Here is a 21,911-nt window from a genome sequence, read left to right as displayed (position 1 = left end):
ATAATACCATTTGAAGGTACACTAATAATTAAAGATGTCTATCATAAGCTTTATATCACTAAAAAATGAAATAGTATAATACATTATTCAATGGAGGACATAAAATGGAGTACGAAAAAATAATCCAAAAGATAGGAAAAGAAGGAAAAAGAAAGTACATGGGACAAATAGAAAACAAAGAGCAAAACAGTAGATTTAAACCTAGACATGTCAATAATTACATGTAATGCATAGGGATTAAATATTCTCATTAAAAGTCAGAGATTGTCCAATTGGCTAATAAAGTCAAGTCTTACTATATGGCTTTCCACAAGAAATTCACTTTAAATATATAGACACAGGGGGTGCCTGGGTGGCTCAGTTGGTTAAGTGTCTGACTTCTAGGGATGCTCAGGTGGCTCAGCAGTAGAGCATCTGCCTTCAGCTCAGGTTGTGAACCTGGAGACCTGGGACTGAGTACTACATCGGGCTGTGTGGATCCTGCTTCTCCCTCTGCCTATGTCTCTGCCTCTCTGTGTATCTCTCATGAATAAATAAATAAAATCTAAAAAATAAAAATGCATCTCACCTCTGCTCAGGTCCTGGGATACAGCCTCAGGCTGGGCTGCCCCTCAGCAGGGAGTCTGCTTCTCCCTTTTCTTCTCCCTCTGTCCCTCCCCCCATTGAAGCACACACACACACACTCTCTCTCTCTCTCTCTCACATAAATAAATAAAATCTTTATAAATAAACATACAGGAAGGATAAATGTAAAAGTACAGAAAAATACATACCATGTAAACATGAAACATAAGAAAAGTGGAATGACTATCTTCATATTGGACAAAGTAGACTTTAGAACAAGGACTACTCCCAGAGATAAAGAGGGATGTTTCATAATAATAAAATGGCAAGTTACTAAGAGAAAATGACAGTCCTAAATGTGAATACACCCAACTGCTTCAAAATACATGAAGTAGGGAATAGTAGGGGGACCTTATACTTACCTTGTCCCCCCCATACACAGCTAGAGAAATATTAAATCATTCTGACATCCAAGAAATCCATCTGAGGACTGAGGGAACAAATTGCACATCTAAAGGAAGAAAAAATGCCACATCGTGGAAGGTAGGAGCTGCAGAGAGTTGATTTAGGGGAGAAAAGAATTACAGGTGCTGTGGAGGATAGGGAACCCTGATCACCAAGAGAGACATGCTGGGGTGGGGAGGTGGGGAGCAGCACATAAAGGATTCCACAAGAAAAACTCTTGTCCAAAACCATTGACTAGGAAAAGGGGCTGATTATTGCAAGTTTTTATAAGCCATGGAGCTCATAGTCTGAAGTTTTAGAAGTCTGCTCCATTGCTGGGCTTGAGCCTGGCAAGCTTAACAATGCTTCTTTGGGGAATGAAGACAGAGGCCCCAGAATGGGCAACATGGTCTGAAGATACTGTGGTGTGCACAGGGAAAGACAGTTTCCCTTCTTGGAATGCAGTTGAGAAAAGGACAAAAGAGACAATGGGGCACCATTGAGTGGCCCCTTAATTAGCATAGCTCCAGAGGCACCTGCTGAAGGCAGCTAACCTGGAAGCACGTTTTGCTATGTTTTGCCATAAACGCCAAGCCCCTGCAGAGTCATGGGATTGCTTTTCTGGGAAAAACCAGCATGAGCCCCAGTGCAGTGACACCCTCCCTGAGAGGATTAGTGGGGGTCTGTGCACTGCCAGGTCCCTAAAACTCAGAATGTTGAAACCAAGCTGGTGTGCCTGAGGTAGGCAGAGTGATGGCTCAGACACAGGGTGAAAGCAGGGTTGTGACAGGGCCAGAGACACAAGAAGAGAGATTATTCAGTTTTCTGTGAGGGCTCCCTGAACAGTAGTGAGCATGAATTCTCCTCTTTGGAGACAAGAGAGTGGGTGACCCTGCCCCATTCCCCCATCAGCACAGACATACTTCAGTGAGCAAAAGAGTGCCCTCAGTGGAGACTCGTGCCATTTACACCAAGCCCCCACTGTGACCTGCAGATGCATCTCCACTAGGGTAAGTTTCCCTGAGAATGAGTGCAGCAGGCCCTTACCCCAGAAGACCAGCACAAACCCCCCATATGCACCAAGTCGGATCATAGAGTGCTACAAACCTTCAGCTTTAGTGCAAATATGATCTAGCCTTTTCTAACAAGCAGAGCAAAACACACTCAGTTAAAACTTGCCACACACTGGACTAGGTCCAAACACTGCCCCACTGCAGGCAAAGAGAAACTCTGAGAGGATGGATCTGAGGGAAAGTAGCCAAAACACAACAGTAGAGTGCATACAGCATACACCAAAAAAAACTTCCTGAAGCACCAGGCCCTGAAAAGTACGTGACCTATTCTTAATATAGCCATTATGCTCAGGAGTAGGAAACATAACAGGCTTCCCTAACACAAACCTAGAAAAAAATGCCAAGATGGAGGAATTCACCCCAAAAGAAAGAACAAGAAGAGATCACAGCCAGGGATCTAATCAAAACAGATACAAATAATGCTTTAACCAGAACTTAAAACAACAACCATAAAGATGTAGCTGGTCTTGAGAAAAGCATAAAAGAAACCAGAGAGACCCTTACTACAGAGATAAAATACCTAAAAACTAGTCATAATGAAATAAAAAATGCTGTAGCCAAGGTGCAAAACTGACTGGCTGTATTGACAACAAGGATGGAAGAAGCAGAGGAATGAATCAGTGATATAGAAGATAAAATTATGGGAAATAAGGAAGCTGAATAGAAGAAGGAAAGACAAATGTTGGATCACAAATATAGATTTAGGGAACTCAGTGACTCCATAAATTGTAATAACATTTGTATCATAAGAGTCCCAGAAAAAGAAGAGAGGAAAAAGTGGGGAGAAGGTTTATTTAAGCAAAGTATAGCTGAAAGCTTCCCTAATATGGGGAAGGAAACAGACATTGAAATCCAGGAAGCACAGAGAACTGCCATCAAAATCAACAAAAACTGGGGATCCCTGGGTGGCGCAGCGGTTTAGCGCATGCCTTTGGCCCAGGGCGCGATCCTAGAGACCGGGGATCGAATCCCATGTCGGGCTCCCGGTGCATGGAGCCTGCTTCTCCCTCTGCCTGTGTCTCTGCCTCTCTCTCTCTCTCTCTCTCTGTGACTATCATAAATAAATAATTTTTTAAAAATTAAAAAAAAAATCAACTAAAACTGGCCAGCACCAAGACATACCAAGATTTGCAAATACACAGACAAGTAAAGAATATTGAAAGCAGCAAGAGAGAAAAAGTTCTTAACCAGTAAGGGAAGACAAATTAGGTTCACAGCACATCTATCCACAGAAACTTAGCATCCCAGAAGAAAGTGGCATGATATATTCAATGTGCTCAATGGAAAAAAATATGAAGTCAAGAATACTTAGTCCAGCCAGGCTGTCATTCAGAATAGAAGGATAGGCAAAGAGTTTCCCAGACAAGCAAAAACTGAAGGAGTTCAAGACCACTAAACCAGCTCTGCAAGAAATATTAAATGGCATTCTTTGAGTGGGAAAGACCAAAAGTGACAAAGACTAGAAAGGAACAGAGAAAATCTCCAGAAACACCAACTTTACAGGTAATAATCCGCTGTCACTAAATTCATATCTATCAATAATCACTCTAAATATAAATGGACTAAATGTGCCAATCAAAAGACATAGGGTATCAGAATGGATAAAAAAAAGAGAAAAGACCTATCTATATGCTGCCTAAAGAGACTCATTTTAGACCTAAAGACACCTGCAGATTGAAAAAGGTGATGGAAAGCCATTTAACATGCAAATAGACATCAAAAAAAGCCCAATAACTATACTTTTATCAGGCAAATTAGATTTTTAAAAAAGATTTTATTTATTTATTCATAAGAGATACAGAGAGAGGGAGAGGCAGAGACATAGGCAGAGGGAGAAGCAGGGTCCATGCAGGAAGCCCGATGTGGGACTCGATCCCAGGTCTCTGGGTTCACAACCTGAGCCAAAGGCAGATGCTCAACCACTAAGCCACCCAGGTATCCTGACAAATTAGTTTTTTTTTTTCTTTTTTCAAATTAGATTTTAAACCAAAGACTGTAACATGTGATGAAGAAGGACATTAAATCAAAATAAAGCAGTCTATCCAACAAGAAAATCTAACAATGATAAATATTTATGCCCCTAACTTGGGAGCAGCCAAATATATAAAATTATTAATAACAAACATAAAATAACTTATTGATAATAGTACAATAATAGTAGGGACTTATCACCCCACTTATAGCAATGGACACATCATCTAAGCAGAAATCAGTAAGGAAACAATGGCTCTGAATGACACACTGGACCAGATGGATTTAGCAGATATATACACAACATTTCATCCTAAAGCAACAGAATACACATTCGTTTCAAGTATACATAGAACATTCTCCAAAATAGATCATATAATACTGGGTCACAAATCAGGCCTTAACAAGTACAAGAAGACTGAGATCACACCATGCATGTTTTCAGACCACAATACTATGAAACTTGATATCAACCATAAGAAAAAATTTGGAAACATGACAAATACATGGGGGTTAAAGAACATCTTACCAAAGAAGGAAGGAGTTAACTAGGAAATTAAAGAAGGAATGAAAAAATACATTGAAGCAAATGAAAATGAAAACATGGCCGCCCAAATCCTTTGGATGCACCAAAGGTGGTCATAAAAGGGAAGTATATGGCAATACAGGCCTACCTCAAGAAGTGAGAACTGTCTCAAGTACACAACCTAACCTTACATCTAAAGGAGCTAGCAAAAAAAAAGCAAATAAAGGCTAAAGCCTGCAGAAGAAGAGAAATAAGGATTAGAGCAGAAATAAATGATATAGAAACAAACAAAAGCAGTAAAATAGATCAAGGAAACTAAGAGCTATTTCTTTGAAAGAATTAGTAAAATTGATAAACCCCTCACCAGACTTATCAAAAAGAAAAGCATAAGGATCTAAATAAATAAAATCACGAAGGAAAGAAGAGAGAACACAACCAACATGACAGAAATACAATAATAAGAGAATATTATGAAAAACTATATGCCAACAAACTGGGCAATCTGGAAGAAATGGATAAACTTCTAGAAACACACAAACTACCAAACTGAAACAGGAAGAAATAGAAAATTTGAACAAACCCTAGCCAGCAGAGAACTTAATTAATCAAAAATGTCTTCACAAACAGAAGTCTAGGGCCAAATGGCTTCCCAGGGGAATTCTACCATGCATTTAAAGAAGAGTTAATATTTATTCTTCTCAAACTGTTTCCAAAAAATAGAAATGAAAACTTCCAAACTCATTCATGTGTCTCTCATGAATAAATAAAATATTAAAAAAACCTAGTTATCCAACAAAATGATTAAAAAGATTTAAAAAAATTTGTTTAAAAGACTTTATTTATTCATGAGAGACAGAGAGAGACAGAGAGAGAGAGAGGCAGATTCACAGGCAGAGGGAGAAGCAGGCTCCATGCAGGGAGCCCGACATGAGACTCGATCCTGGGACTCCAAGATCACGTCCTGGGCTGAAGCCAGGCACTAAACCACTGAGCCACCTGGGGATCCCCTACAGAGTCCATTCTTGATAAAAACTCTCAACAAAGTAAGGATGGGGGAACGTACCTCACATCATAAAGGCTATACTTGAAAACACCACAGCTAATACCATCTTCAGTGGAAGAACTGAGAGCTTTTCCTTTAAAGTCAAGAAGAAGACAGAGATATCCACTTTCACCATTGTTATTTAACATAGTACTAGGAGTCCTAGCCTCAGCAATCAGACAACAGAAAGAAATAAAAGGCATCCAAATTGGTAAGAAAGAAATCAAGCAGCTTTCACTATTTGTGGATGACATGATACTCTACGTAGAAAACCTGAAAGATTCCACCCAAAAATTGCTAGAACTGATACACAAATTAAGCAGTCACAGGATATAAAATCAACGTATAGAAATCCGTTGCATTTCTTAAAAAAAAAAAAGATTTATTTATTATAGACATAGAGAAAGAGAGAGAGAGGCAGAGACACAGGCAAAGGGAGAAGCAGGCTCCATGCTGGGAGCCCTATGCCGGGACTCGATCCCGGGACTCCAGGATCACACCCTAGGCCAAAGGCAGGGGCTAAACCGCTGAGCCACCCAGGGATAGCATTTCTATACACCAAAAATGAAGCAACTGAAAGAGAAATTAAGGAATCAATCCAATTTACAGTTGCATCAAAACCATAAGGTACCTAGGAAAAAGCCTAAACATAAAAGATCTGCATGCTGAAAACTATAGAATGCTTATGAAATAAATTGAAGATGGCACAAAGAAATGGAAAAACTTCCCATGCTCATGGATTGGAAGATCAAATATTGTTAAAATGTCTATACTACCCAAAGCAATCTACACATTCAATGCAATCCCTATCAAAATACCACCAGCACTCTTCACAGAGCTAGAATAAGCAATCTTAAAATTTGTATGGAACCACAAAAGATCCCAAATAGCCAACATGATCTTAAAAAAGAAAAGCAAAACTAGAGGCATCACAATTCCCATCTTCAGGCTATGTTACAAAACTGTAGTCACCAGGACAGTATGGTATCGGCACAAAAACATACATATAGATCAATGGAACAGAATAGAGAACCTAGAAATGGACCCACAACTATATGATCAACTAATCTTTCTTTGACAAATCAGGAAATAATATCCAATGGAAAAATGACAACAAATGGTGTTGAGAAAACTGGACAACAACATGCAGAAGAATGAAACTCAACCACTTTCTTACACCATACACAAAAATAAATTTAAAATGGATGAAAGACCTAAATGTGAGATAGAAACAACCAAAATCCTAGAGGAAACACAGACAGCAACCTCCTTGACCTCTGCTGCAGCACCTTCTTACTGGACATGCCACTGGAGGCAAGAGAAATAAAAGCAAAAATGGATTATTGGGACTTTGTCAAAATAAAAGTTTCTGCACAGTGAAGGAAAAAACCAACAAAACTAAAGACAACCTACAGGATGAAAGAAGATATTTGCAAATGACTTATCTGATAAAGGGTTAATATCCAAAATCTATAAAGAACTTATCAAACTCAACACCCAAAAAATAAATAATCCAGTTAAGAAACGGGTAGAAGACATGAACAGACATTTTTCCAAAGAAGACACAGAATGCATAACAGACACATGAAAAGATGCCTCAAATGTCCACAATATCCAAACTATGGAAAGAGTGTAGATGTCATGTGTGGAATATAAAAACAGGGCAGAGGATCATAGAGGAAAGGGGGGATAACTGAATGGAAAGAAAAAGGGAGAGAAAAAAATCAGGGAGAGAAAAAAATCATGAGAAACTCTTAACTATAAAAAACTGAGGGTGGCTGGAGCAGAGGTGGGTGGAGGAATGGGATAACTGAGTGATGGGAATTAAGGAGAGTATGTGAGGTGATGAGCACTGGGTGTTATATGCAACTGATGAATTATTGAACTCTACCTCTAAAACCAATGATACACTATATGAAATTTAAATTTTAATTGAATTTAAATTTTAAAAAGAAAAGAAAAGATGCTAACATCACTGGGATGTCTGGGTGGCTCAGTTGGTTAATCATGAGACTCTTGATTTCAACTCAGGTCATGAGCTCTGGGTTGTGAGATCAAGCCCTGCATTGGGCTCTGTGCTCAACGGGGAGTCTGCTTGAGATTCTCTCTCTCTCCCTCTCCCTCTGCCCCTCTTCTCATGCCCCTCTTCTTTTTTTTTTTTTTTAAAGATTTTATTTATTTATTCATGATAGTCACACACAGAGAGAGAGAGAGAGAGGGGCAGAGACACAGGCAGAGAGAGAAGCAGGCTCCATGCACCGGGAGCCCTACGTGGGATTCGATCCTGGGTCACCAGGATCGCGCCCTGGGCCAAAGGCAGGCGCCAAACCGCTGTGCCACCCAGGGATCCCTAAATAAATCTTTTTAAAAAGATGCTCAACATCACTCATATCAAGGAAATACAAATCAAAGCCACAGAGATACCACCTCACACCTGTCAGAATGGCTAAAACTAATAACACAGGAAACAACAAATGTTGGCAAGGATACAGAGAAAGAGGAGCCCTGTTACACTGTTGGTGGGAATGCAAACTATTGTAGCCACTCTAGAAAACAGTATGGAGTTTCTTCAAAAAGTTAAAAATACAACTACCCTACAATTCAGCAATTATAACCACTAAGTATTTACGCACAGGATACAAAAAACACAGTTTTGAAGGGGCATATGCACCTGGATGTTTATATCAGCATTATCAACAATAGCCAAATAGTCTATAGAAAAGAGCCCAAATGTCCATCGACTGATGAATGGATACAGAAGAAGTGGTATATATTACTCAGCCATTAAAAAGAATGAACTTGGGCAGCCCCGGTGGCTCAGTGGTTTAGCACTGCCTTCAGCCCAGGGCGTGATCCTGGAGACCTGGGATCAAGTCCCATATCCGGCTCCTTGCATGGAGCTTGCTTCTCCCTCTGCCTGTGCCTCTGCCTCTTTATCTCTCTGTGTCTCTCATGAATAAATAAATAAAAAATCTTTGAAAAAAAAAAAGAATGAACTCTTGCCATTTACAATGACAGAGATGGAGCTAGAGGGTTATGCTAAGCAAAATAAGTCAATCAAAGGAAGACAAACGCTGTATGATTTCACTCATATGTGGAATTTAAGGAATAAAACAGATGAACATATGAGAAGAAAGAAAAGAGAGAGGGAAACAAATCCTAAGAGACTCTTTTTTTTCTAAGAGACTCTTAACTGTAGAAAACAAACTGAGAATTGTGTTGAGGGTGGTGGCTGGGGGAGGGGCTAAATGGGTGATGAGTATTAAGGAGGACACTTGTCATGAGTACTGTGTGTTATATGCAAAGTGATGAATCACTAAAGTCTACACCTGAAATCAATTTTGTATACGCTAACTAACTAGAATTTAAATAAAAACTTGAAATAAACAGAAAAATAAAAAACAGACAAAAAAAAAAACCACCCCAAAATATCTGAGGAAAAAACTGACAAAAATGAAAAAGACAAATCCACAATTAGAGTTGGATATTTCAGCACCTCCATAATTAATAGAAATAGCAGATCGAAAAACAGATATGAATATAGAAAACTTGAATAATCCTTTCACATAAGTGGATCTAATTATCTTTTAAAGAACACTTCAGGGATCCCTGGGTGGCACAGCGGTTTGGCGCCTGCCTTTGGCCCAGGCGCGATCCTGGAGATCCGGGATCGAATCCCACGTCAGGCTCCCGGTGCATGGAGCCTGCTTCTCCCTCTGCCTGTGTCTCTGCCTCTCTCTCTCTCTCACTGTGTGCCTATCATAAATAAATAAAAATTAAAAAAAAAAAAAAAAAAAAAAGAACACTTCACCCAGCAATGGCAGACTTTGCAGTGTTATCAGTGCCAATGGGACATTTGTCATATGCTGAGCCATAAAAGTAGTCTCCATAAGCTCAACAGGATAGAAATCACATAGAGCCCTTACAAAATGCAATTTAGTTAGAAATCAATAACTAAAGATAACTATAAAGCACAAAATATTTGGAAATTAAATAAACCATAGTCAAAAAAGAAATTGTAAGAACAATGAGAAAATATTTCTACAAAATCTGTGGGATGTACTTAGCTAAAGTTATGCTTTAGAGAAAAAAAGCATTAGGTATTTATATTAAAAAAGAAGATCAAGGGGCAAGTGGGTGGTAAGTGCTGGACTCTCAGTTTCAGCTCAGGTCATGATCTTGCAGTTGTGTTTGAGCCTGAAGTCAGGCTCTTTGCTCAATGTGGAGTCTGCTTCAAATTCTCATTCCCTCCCACTCTGTTCCTCCTCCTGTTCACTCACAATCTCTCTCTTTCTAAAATACATTTTAAAAATATTTTTCAACAACAAATACATAAATAATTAAGAAGACCTAAAATCAATTACCTTAGATCCCATCTTAGAAAAATAGAAGGAAGAAACAATAAAGATTATATTGGAAATTAATGAAGCCAAAACCAGACAAAAATAGAGAAAATCAATGAAAAGAACCACTTCTTTGAAAAGATCAATAAGTTTGGTAAACCTTGGGGCACCTGGGTGGCTCAGTGATTGAGGTTGGCCTTTGGCTCAGGTTGTGATCCTGGGGTCCTGGGATCAAGTCCCACATTGGGGGATCCCTGGGTGGCGCGGCGGTTTGGCGCCTGCCTTTGGCCCAGGGCGCGATCCTGGAGACCCGGGATCGAATCCCACGTCGGGCTCCCGGTGCATGGAGCCTGCTTCTCCCTCTGCCTGTGTCTCTGCCTCTCTCTCTCTCTCTGTGTGACTATCATAAATAAATAAAAAAAAAAAAAAAAAAAAAAAGTCCCACATTGGGCTCCCCAAAGGGACCCTGCTTCTCCCTCTGCCTATGTCTCTGCCTCTCTGTTTCTCTCATGAATAAATAAATAAAATCTTTAAAAAAAAAAGTGGAGGGGATCCCTGGGTGGTGCAGCAGTTTAGCGCCTGCCTTTGGCCCAGGGCGTGATCCTGGAGACCCGGGATCGAATCCCACATCGGGCTCCCGGTGCATGGAGCCTGCTTCTCCCTCTGCCTATGTCTCTGCCTCTCTCTCTCTCTCTCTCTGTGACTATCATAAATAAAAAATATATATATATATAAAAAAAAAAAAGTGGAGCTTTGTGCAGTGGCAATATCATAGCCAATGAGGTTTATCGATTATTGCTAATTGAAAAAAAATTGGTAAACCTCTAGCTAGATTAGTCAAAAAAATGAATTAGAAAGTAAACTGTTAATACCAAGAATTAAGGAGGCAGCACCATCACAGATTCTCCAGAAATAAAATAAGAAATATTAATAATATATTAGTATATTTAACAATTCAGATAGTACTTATGATAGACTAGACAATTCCATGAAAGATAGAGATTACCAAATTAACACAGAAAGAAATAAAAATCTGAACGTTCCTATCTTCTGAAGAAATAGAATCCTTAATTTCAAATTTCCACAAAGAATTCAGGTTCAGGTGGCTTTATTATAAAATTCAATCAAACATTTGAGGAAGAAACACCAATTTAACCCAAACACTTTTACATGCAAAAGAATGAAGTTGGATGCTTACATTATACCATATACAAAATTTAATTCAAAGTGAATCAAGGGCAGTAATTTCTTGGATATGACACTAAAAAGCGCAGACAACAAAATTAAAAATAGATAAATTGAACTACATCAAAATTAAAAACTTTTATGCATCAAAGAACATGATCAACAGAGTGAAAATGCAACCCACAGAATAGGAGAAAATATATGTAAATAATACATCTAGTAAGGGGTTAATATTTTATATATATATATATATATATATATATATATATATATATATATATATAGAATTCCAACAGTTGAAAAAAAAGGAATGATTTTGAAAATGGGCAAAGGACTTGAGAAGATGTTACTCTCTTTTTTAAATTTTATTTATTTATTTATTTATTTATTCATTTATTTTATTTTATTTTTTATTGGTGTTCAATTTGCCAACATATAGAAAAACACCCAGTGCTCATCCCATCAAGTGCCCCCCTCAGTGCCCATCACCCAGTCACCCCACCCCACCTCCCTTTCTACCACCCCTTGTTCTTTTCCCAGAGTTAGGAGTCTCTCATGTTCTGTCTCCCTTTCTGATATTTCCCACTCAATTTTTCTCCTTTCCCCTTTATTCCCTTTCACTATTTTTTATATTACCCAAATGAATAAGACCATATAATGTTTGTCCTTCTCCGATTGACTTATTTCACTCAGCATAATACACTCCAGTTCCATCCATGTCAAAGCAAATGGTGGGTATTTGTCATTTCTAATGGCTGAGTAATATTCCTTTGTATACATATACCACATGAGAAGGTGTTACTCTCAAAAAGATTTGCAAATACCCAAAAACACATGAAAAGATGCTCAACATCACTAATCATTAGGGAAATGCAAATCAAAACCACAATAAGATGTCATCTCACATCCATTATGATGGCTATTATTACAAACAAACAAAAAATACCCAACCAAGTGTTGATGAGGATGTGGAAAAATTAGAACCCTTGTGCACTATTGATGAGAATATTATTTTATATTAAAATATAAATATGTACTATTTTGTACAGCCACTATGTAAACAGTTCTTTAAAAAATAAATGACACAATAACCATATGATCCACCAATTCCACTTCAGGGTTTATATCCCCAAAGAATTGAAAGCAGAGACCAAAACACATATTTTGCACCCTTGTTATTCTGCATTATTCACATGAGCCAAATGTGGAAACAACCTAAAGATCCATCAACAAATGAATGGATAAACAAAATGTGGTACAAAATATGGTAGTGTATAAATACTATGAAATATTATTCAGGTATAAAAAGGAAAAGGGATTCTGGGGGCACCTGGGGGGCTCCATCAGTTAAAAATCTGCCTTCAGCTCAGATCATGATCTCAGGGTCCTGGGAATGAGCCCCACATCAGGCCTGCTGCTCTGCAGGGAGTCTGCTTCTCCCCACTCCCCACTAATGTTATTTTTCTCTCTTCTCTCACAAGTAAATAAATAAAAATAAATTTTAAAAAAAGAGTTCTAACACATGCTTCAACATGGATGAACCTTGAGGACATTGTATTACATGACATTAGCCAGTCACAAAAGGACAAATACATGAGTAACCTAGAGTCATAAAATTCAGAGATGGAAAGTGGAACAATAATTGCCAGGATCTTGGGGGAGAGGAAGATCAGAAATTGTTATTTAATAGGTACAGAGTTTCAATTTTGCAAAATGAGAAGCTTTCTGTAGATGGATGTAGATGATTGTACAACAATATGGTTGTACTAAAATGCCAACTGAACTGTACACATAAAAATGGTTAAGATGGTAAATTTTATGCTTTGTGTATTTTATCACAATTTTTAAAAATCAGTCAAGCGCATGAAAAGGTACCAAGCTTTATTAGTCGTCAGAGAAACAAGAATTGAAAATACAATATCACTGCAGCAACTTGAATGGCTAAAATTTGAAAGACTGACAGTAACAAATGCTGGTGAGTTGTAGAACAACTAGAACTCCATACATTGCTGGTAGGAATGTAAAATGTTACAATCACTTTGAAAACAAATGTCAAAAGTATAAAGCCAAAATATAAGCAATTCTACTTATTTATTCAAGAAAAATGTAAATATATGTCTATATAGAACTTGTACATAAATATTCTTAGCAACTTTCTTGATAATTTTCAAAAACTGGAAATAACCCAAATGTTCATCAACAGACAACTGGATAAACAAATTATGCTATGAGGAAACAGTAATACTACTCAACAATAAAAAGAAATAAACTTTACTACATGCAGCAACATTGATAAATCTCAGAAACATCCTGAATGAAAGAGGCCAAACATAAAAGTATATTTCAGTAAAATTCTAGAAGACATAGTTGGGGTTGAGATTATTGAAAAAGGACAGATTAGAGAAATGATCTTTATCTTAAATATGGTGATGATAGAAATGTTCTATATCTTAAATATGCTGTGGTTGTATTTGTCAAGCTCATTGAAAGGTTCACCTAAAATGGATGCACATATTTTAGTTTAATTACACTTCAGTAAATCTCATTAAAATAAACCACTCAGGGGATCCCTGGGTGGCGCAGCGGTTTAGCGCCTGCCTTCGGCCCAGGGCGCGATCCTGGAGACCTGGAATCGAGTCCCACGTCCGGCTCCCGGTGCATGGGGTCTGCTTATCCCTCTGCCTATGTCTCTGCCTCTCTCTCTCTGTGTGACTATCATAAATAAATTTTAAAAATTTAAAAAAATAAAATAAAATAAACCACTCAATTCCATACCCAGGATTATTACCATTAATGTTATGTGTTAAAATTTAGATCTACTTATATACTTTTTATATATTATAAAAATAAAAGTATCCTCTCTAGAATTAAAAAACAAAGCAAAGGGGCACCTAAGGTAGCTCAGTTAATTAAGCATCTGACTCTTGATTTCTGCTCAGGTCATAATCTCAGGATCCTGAGATAGAGCCCTGCATCTGAATCTGCCGAGCATGCAGCCTGTTTGAGAGTCTCTCCCTCTGCCCCTCTCCCCTTGGGTCATGCTCACTCTTCCTCTCTCTCTCTCAAAAGAAAAAAAAAAAAGCAAAAAATGCTTCTGGAATGGTGACATGAAGAGCTCCATGCACCTGTTCCCAGTGAAACACCATAACTGGCAAAAATTGTAATTGTCCTAAGGGAAAATATCAAATAAAGAAACACTCTTCTTTAAAAATCTATTAAATCTCTGTAAGAACAGCATGACTCTGTGGCACTTGAGCTATGGCCTTCTACCTCCTTTGGACATTGTGTAGAACAACAGAGCATCATCAGCTAGCAGTTAGTGAAGACTAACAGTTGTGTGTAATATCAAATGAAGTAGACAGCTTAACAAGGAAGCTATGATGACAATGTCACACCAAATAGAAAATGTCTATAAAGATAAGGAAATTATTTTTAAAAACAAATGGAAATTTTAGAGTTGAAAATTACAATAATCAAATGAAAAATGACTAGAGGAACTCAATAGTAGATTTAAAGTGGCAGAAGAAATAATTAATGAACTTGAAGATAGGAAGATATATTATGAGGTCCAAGGAATAGAAAGAAAATAGAATGAAGAATAATGAACAGAGAAATGTAGGATACCCCCTTTTTTTTAAGTTTTAGTTTAAATTCCAGTTAGTTACCATATAGTATAATATTAGTTTCAGGTGTACAATACAGTGATTCAACACTTCCATACAGCACCTGCTGTTTATCATAAGTGCATTCCTTAATCCCCCATCACCTATTTCCGCCATCTTCCCAGCCATCTCCCTTCTGGGAACTATTAGCTTTTTCTCTATACTTAAGAATCTGTTTCTCAGTTTGACACTTTCTCTCCCCACCCTTTGCTCATTTGTTTTGTTTCTTAAATTACACATATAAGTAGATAAAGAAGATGTGGTATTTGTCTTCCCCCAACAGACTTATTTCACTTAGCATAATACTCTCTAGCTCTTCCACGTCATTGCAAATGGCAAGATTTCATTCTTTTTATGGCTAATATTCTACTGTATATAGACCACATCTTCTTTATTCATCCATCAATTGGTGGATACTTGGACTGTTTCCATAATTTGGCTATTGTAGATAATGCTGCTATAAACATAGAAGTGCATGTATCTCTTTAAATTTGTGTTTTTGCATTCTTTGGGTAAATACTTAATAGTGTGATTGCTGGATCATAGGGTAATTCTATTTTTAGCTTTTTGAGGAAACTCCATACTCTTTTCGGAAGTGGCTTCACCAGATTCAACCCCACCAACAGGGCAAGAGGGTTGCCCTTTCTTGTGGGATACCATTAAGTAAGGGAAGTACCAGAAGGAGAGGGGAAAGGAGCAGGGAAAAAACTAGACAAAATGATGACGTGAAAACACCCCAAATTTGATTTTTAAAAAACTTGCACACCTAAGAAGCTCAAAGAACTCAAATAAACGCAGGATGTTTCACATCTGGAAACATCATAGGAAAAATGCTGAAAGCCAAAGACAAGGAGAAAATTTCTAAAGCAGCAAGAGTTAAATGACTCGTCACTTACAAGGGTACTCTAATAAGATTAACAATTTTTTTTTTTTTCAGAAATAATGGAGACCAGAAGGTAGTGGGATAACACATTACAAGTATTGAAAGAAAAACAAATCCAACCAAAAATCTTTTTTTTTTTTAAGATTTTATTTATTTATTCATGAGAGACATAGGCAGAGGGAGAAGCAGGCTCCCTGTGTGGAGTCAAATGTGAGACTTGATCCCAGGACCCCCAGGATCATGATCTGAGCCAAAGGCAGAGACTCAACCACTGAACCACCCAGGTGCCCCCAATCAAAAATCTTCTATCCAGAAAAAACATTTTTTAAAATGAAGGTGAAATAAAGACATTTACAGGTAAATGAAAAACTGCTTGCAGAGCTGCCTTATAATAAATACTAAGTTAGTAAGGAAACTTCTTCAGGCTAAATGCAAGTGACACAAGACAGCACTTCATATCCACATAACAAGACAAGAATACTAAAAAAGGTAATTATGTAATTATGAAAGACAGTATAAATATATATATTTCTGTGCTTTTCTTCTCTTAACTGATTAAATAGCTATTATATGAATAATACATATATAACATATTATTAAACCCATAACATATAGAAATATATTTGCCCATAATAGCAAAAAAAAAAAAAGAAGGTATACGGGATAAAAGCTGTATTGGAGTAAGGAAATGATATCAGATGGCAACTCAAATCTGTAGGAGCAATGAAGTGAACCAGAAATTGTAAATATTAAAGTTAATATATCAAAGTCTATAAATACATACTTGCTTTTTTCTTTTCTCAGCTCCTTTAATAGACCTAAAAGTACACAAAGTAATAATTGTAGCATTATATTATTGGATGTGTAACATATATAGATTTGATATATACAATAACAGCACCAAAAAGGAAAAAGGGAATAGAGCTATAGTCATATCTATATCTCACTGGGATTAAGTGAATATAAGTCTAAAGTAGGTTCTAATAAGTTAAGATGTATTTGGTAAACCCTAGAGAAACAAACAAAGAGATAGTAAAGGAAGAACAGAGGAACAAAAATGATGAGACATAAAAAACAAAATATAAAGTAGTATATGTAATTTCAATTGTATCCATATAAATTAAACGTGAGTGTATCATCAATCAATAAAATAGCCAAAACTGTCAGACTGGGGGGAAAATTCAACTATATATTGTCACCAGAGATTGATTGATTGATTGATTGATTGATTGATTTTATTTATTTTTGAGAGAGAGAAAGCACATGGGGTTGGAGGGGCAGAGGTAGAGAGAGAGAGGATCTTTAGCAGGCTCCACAGCCAGTGTAGAGCCTGATGCAGGACTCTATCTCACAACCCTGATATTGTGATCTGAACCTAAATCAAAAGTTGGACACTTAACCAACTGAAATGCCCAGGTGCTCCCAGAGATACATCGTATATTCAAAGATACAAATAGATTGAAGTAAAAGGGTGGAAGAAAGATATATTATAAAACAGCAATCATAAGAAAGCAGGAGAGGCTAAAATAGATTAGAAATTAAGAGGAACATTTTGTAATGATAAAAGACTCAACCTATCAGGAATATACAACAATTATAAACATATATGTACTTAACAACAGAGCCACCAAAATGCAAAAGCTGACAGAATTGAAGGGGAATATAGACAATTTGACAATAATAGAGACTTTAATACTCTCCTTTCAATAACAGAACTAGAAAGAAGATAAACAAGGAAATAGAGATTTCAATATTTATGAACCAACTATACTTAAAATACCTTTATAGACCAAACAATAGCAGAATCTCTCAAGTCCATTCACCAAGATAGATCATTGCCAGAATATAAACAAGTATCAATGATTTTTTATTTTAAATTATATAAAGGACGTTCTACAACCATAATAGAGTGAAAAAGGGAAATCAATAACAAAAAGAAATTGGGGACTCACAAACATGTAGAAATAAAACAACATATTCCCAAATAACTAATGAATCAAAATAGAAATCACAAGGAAGATAATAAAACACTTTGAGATGAGTCAAAATGAAGAAAATTTACCAAAACTTATGTAATGCAACTAAAACGGTATTTGGAGGGAAATAAACCACAAATTTAAAAAGAAAAATATCTTAAATCGCTAACTTCCGCTTGAAGACAGTGGGAACAAAAGCAAACTAAACCTAAAGCAAACAAAAGGAAGGAAATAATAAAGATTAAAGCATGGATAAGCAAAATGGAAAATAGAAAGACAACACAGAAAAATTTAAAAGACTGATTTGGTTCTTTGAAAAGAAAACAAAATTGAAAAAAAAAAGAAAAGAAAACAAAATTGACAAATGTTTAGCTAGTCTGACCACACAAAAAGCAAAAAGAAGGAAAAAGGCTCAGATTTACATAATAAAAAATGAAAGGAGGAGCAATACTGCAGACAGAAATTTTAAAAGATTATAAGGAATACTATGAATAACTGTATGCCAATAAATAATGTAGAAGAAATAGACAAATGCTTAAAAGAGATACTGAAATTGAATCAAGAAGAAATAGAAAACTTGAATAGACCTGTAATAAATAAATTGAATATAATTAGAAAACTACCACAATAAATATACCAGACATAGATATCTTCACTGATGAATTCTATCAAACATTTAAATAAGGATTAGTACTAATTCTCTTTATATACATATATATATATTTTTTTATTTATACACAGTGGAATATTATTTAGCCATCCAAAAAAAGAAATAAATTTTGCCATTTGCAACGACATGGATGGAACTAGAGGATATCATGCTAAGTGAAATAAGTCAGAGAAAGACAAATACCATATGACTTCACTCGTATGTGGAATTGAAGAAACAAAACTGATGAACATAGGGGAAGGGGGGGGATAAAATAAGGTAAAAACAGAGAGGGAGATAAACCATAAGAGACTCTTGAACATAGGAAACAAACTGAGGGTCGCTGGAAGGGAGGTGGGTGAGGGGCTGGGGTAAATGGGTGATGGGCATTGAGGAGGGCGCTTGTTGCCATGGGCACAGGGTGTTATATGCAAGTGATGAATCACTAAATTCTACCCCTGGAGCTAATAATATGCTATATGTTAACTAGCTTGAATTGAAATAAAATCTAAAAAAATACCAATTCTTCCCAGGCTTTTCCAAAAAAATAAAAGAGGATAAAACACTTTCCAAATCATTTTATCACGCCATTACACTGAGGCCAAAACCGGAAAAAGACCTCATGAGAAAAGAAAACTGAAGACCAATATCTTTTCTGAAAATAGATGCAAAATTCTACAACAAAACACTAGCAAATTGAAACAAACATTTTAAAAGAATTAAGCACCATCATCAAGTGGAATTTATCCCAGAAATGCAAAGGTGGCTTCACATCTTAAAATCACTTAATGTAATACATCATATCATACAATTAAGGGCAAAAACCACATAATCATCTCAATAGATGTAGAAAAAGCATTTGGGAAAATTTAAAAATTAAAAAAAAAAACACTTAAACAAGAAATAGAAGGGAACTTCTTTTTTTTTTTTTTTTAAAGATTTTATTTATTTATTCATGAGAGACTGTTGTGCCCAAGATCGCGAATCCGAGAAACCACCAAGGAGCCGACACCGATGCAAACACACGAGGGTTTATTTACAAGCTCGAGCCTGGGTCCAAGTGTACCCGACACTGCGGAGCAGGGACTTGGACGCCGAGACTAAGAGCCTTAGCAACTTTATAGGGGCCGGTGGCCAATGGGATACGCAGAAAGTTGCACAGTCATGCTGGTCCACTGAGCCGGATTTCCATTAGGGTGTGCCCTGGTCTTTTGTTTTGTTTTGTTTTGTTTGTTTGTTTGTTTGTTTTTGGAAGCTGGATGTCCTGGTCTTTGACTAGGGCGGGGCAGTGCCCTAAGCAATAAGCAGGTCAGCACAAGGCGGGTGTAGCCCAAAATAGAGTCAGTCCTGCTCTGCTTGTCCAGGGGTAGGAGATTTTGTTAAATTTCCTGGGTCCCACAAGACACAGAGAGAGAGAGAGAGAGAGAGAGGCAGAGACACAGGCAGAGGGAGAAGCAGGCTCCATTCAGGGAGCCGGATGTAGGACTCAATCCCAGGTCTCCAGGATCATGCCCTGGGTCGAAGGCAGTGCTTAATCGCTGAGCCACCCGGGTTACCCAAAGGGAACTTCTTTAACCTAATAAATAGCATCTCCAAAAAATGCACAGCTAGCTTCATATTTAATGGTAAGAGATTAAATACTTTCACTTTAAGATCAGGAATAAGACAAAAATATCTCCTTATACCACTTCTACTCAATATTGTATTGGAGGTTCTAGTCATGGCAATTACCCAAAATAAAGATATAAAAGGCATCCAGGGGATCCCTGGGTGGCGCAGCGGTTTGGCGCCTGCCTTTGGCCCAGGGCGCAATCCTGGAGACTCGGGATCGAATCCCACGTCGAAGCAGCATGGACCCTGCTTCTCCCTCTGCCTACGTCTTTGCCCCTCTCTCTCTCTCTCTCTCTCTCTGTGTGACTATCATAAATAAATTTTTAAAAAAGGCATCCAGATTGGGAAGACAGTAAAATGATCTCTGTTAGCGGATGAAATTATTTTTATGTAGAAATTCTAAAAAAACTCACTAAAAAAAATTAAAACTAGTAAATGAGTTCAGCAAGATGGCAGGATACAAGATCAATATGCAAAACTCAACTGTATGTATATACATTTCTGATGACTAATCTGAAAATGAAACTAAGAAAGTAATTCCATTTACAGTAGCATGCAAAGAAATAAAATACTGAGGAATAAATTTTAATAAGAGAAATGTAAAACTTATACTTTAAAAATCATAAAACATTGTTGAAAAATTAAAGATGATCTAAATAGATGGAAAATAACCCACATACATGGATTAAAAGACTTAATATTGTTAAGATGGCATTACTCACAAATTAATCTATAGATTCAATGTATTTACTATAATTCCAGCTGATTTCTTTGCAGAAATTGGCAAGGTGATGCTAAAATTCATATGGAAATTTAAAGGACCCAGATAGCTGAAACAATCTTGAAAAACAAGAACAAATTTAAAGAGCACACACTTCCCAACTCAAAACTTATTAGAAAGCTAAGTAGTCAAGACCGTGTGGTTCTGACATAATGACCCACATTGAAAGTCCATAAATAAACCTTCACATTTACAAGGAATTGATTTTTGACTATGGGTCCACAACAATTCAGTGAGGAAAAGTATAGTCTTTTTAACAAAGTGTGCTGGGACAACCAAAAGTCACATGCAAAAGAATATACATTGGATCCCCTATCTCATACCATGTACAAAAACTAACCACGAATAAATCAAAGACGTAAGTGTAAGAGCTGTAAGTATAAAACTCTTAAAGGAAAAAACAGGAGTAAGTCTTCATAATTTTAAATTAGGCAATGGGTTCTGGAAGATACGACACTGTAAGTATGGACAACAAAAGAAAAAATAAATTGAACATTATAAAAATTAAAAACTCTCATCCTTCAAAAAATTAAAAATAAACTAAAACTCTTGTGTTTCAAAGGATATCATCAAGAAACTGAAAAGACAATTCACAAAATGAAGAAAATTTGCAAGTTATATATCTGATAAAGCACTTATATCAGCTATTAGGGAAATGCAAATCAAAACCACAATGAGATGCCACCTCACACCCAGTAAGATAGCTACAACGCTAAAGATAATAACAAAGATGGTGTAAATGTAGAGAAATTGGACCCTTCCCCACACTACCATTGAGAATGTAAAACGGTACAGCCTCTTTGAGAAGCAGCCAAGTAGTCTTCAAGATCAAACTGCATGGCCCAGCAGTTTACTCCTAATATACACCTAAGAGAAATGAAAACCTACATATACAATAATTTGTGCACAAATACTATAGTAGCATTGTTCCTAAGAGACGAAAGTGGCAACAACACCAACAACTGATAAATGATTAAATAAAATGTGGTCTAGCTATATAATGGAATATTACTGGGCCATACAAATAAATGAAGTACTAATGCACCTTCTTGGGTAAATCTTAAAAACTTTAGTATAAGTAAAAGAAGCCAGTTTCAAAAGACCACACATTTACATGAAATGTCCAGAATTGCCAAATCTATACAGAAAAAAAAGTGGATTATTGTGTGTCCCTGGCTGGAAGAGTAGAGAGTAAATGTGA

The 21,911-nt window shown here is 36.7% G+C and overlaps 1 protein-coding gene across 5 annotated transcripts in view; it reads right to left on the bottom strand.

The window, feature by feature from the left end:
- CCNY (cyclin Y) overlaps window positions 1-21,911 on the bottom strand; it is a 335,063-nt gene that overhangs the window by 283,280 nt on the left and 29,872 nt on the right. For 2 of the 5 annotated variants that reach the window (XM_077896652.1, XM_077896657.1), the window contains exon 3: window positions 16,478-16,511. The exons of the other annotated variants lie outside the window; for them this stretch is intronic. The gene's annotated coding sequence lies outside the window, so the exon portion shown is untranslated. The remainder of the gene's footprint in view (window positions 1-16,477; window positions 16,512-21,911) is intronic. 5 annotated transcript variants of the gene reach the window in all.

The sequence above is a fragment of the Canis aureus genome, chromosome 5, assembly GCF_053574225.1.
Source record: "Canis aureus isolate CA01 chromosome 5, VMU_Caureus_v.1.0, whole genome shotgun sequence".
Lineage (NCBI taxonomy): Eukaryota > Metazoa > Chordata > Mammalia > Carnivora > Canidae > Canis > Canis aureus.
The sequence above is the reverse complement of the archived record's forward strand: the minus strand, read 5'-3'. Positions and strand labels throughout refer to the sequence as shown.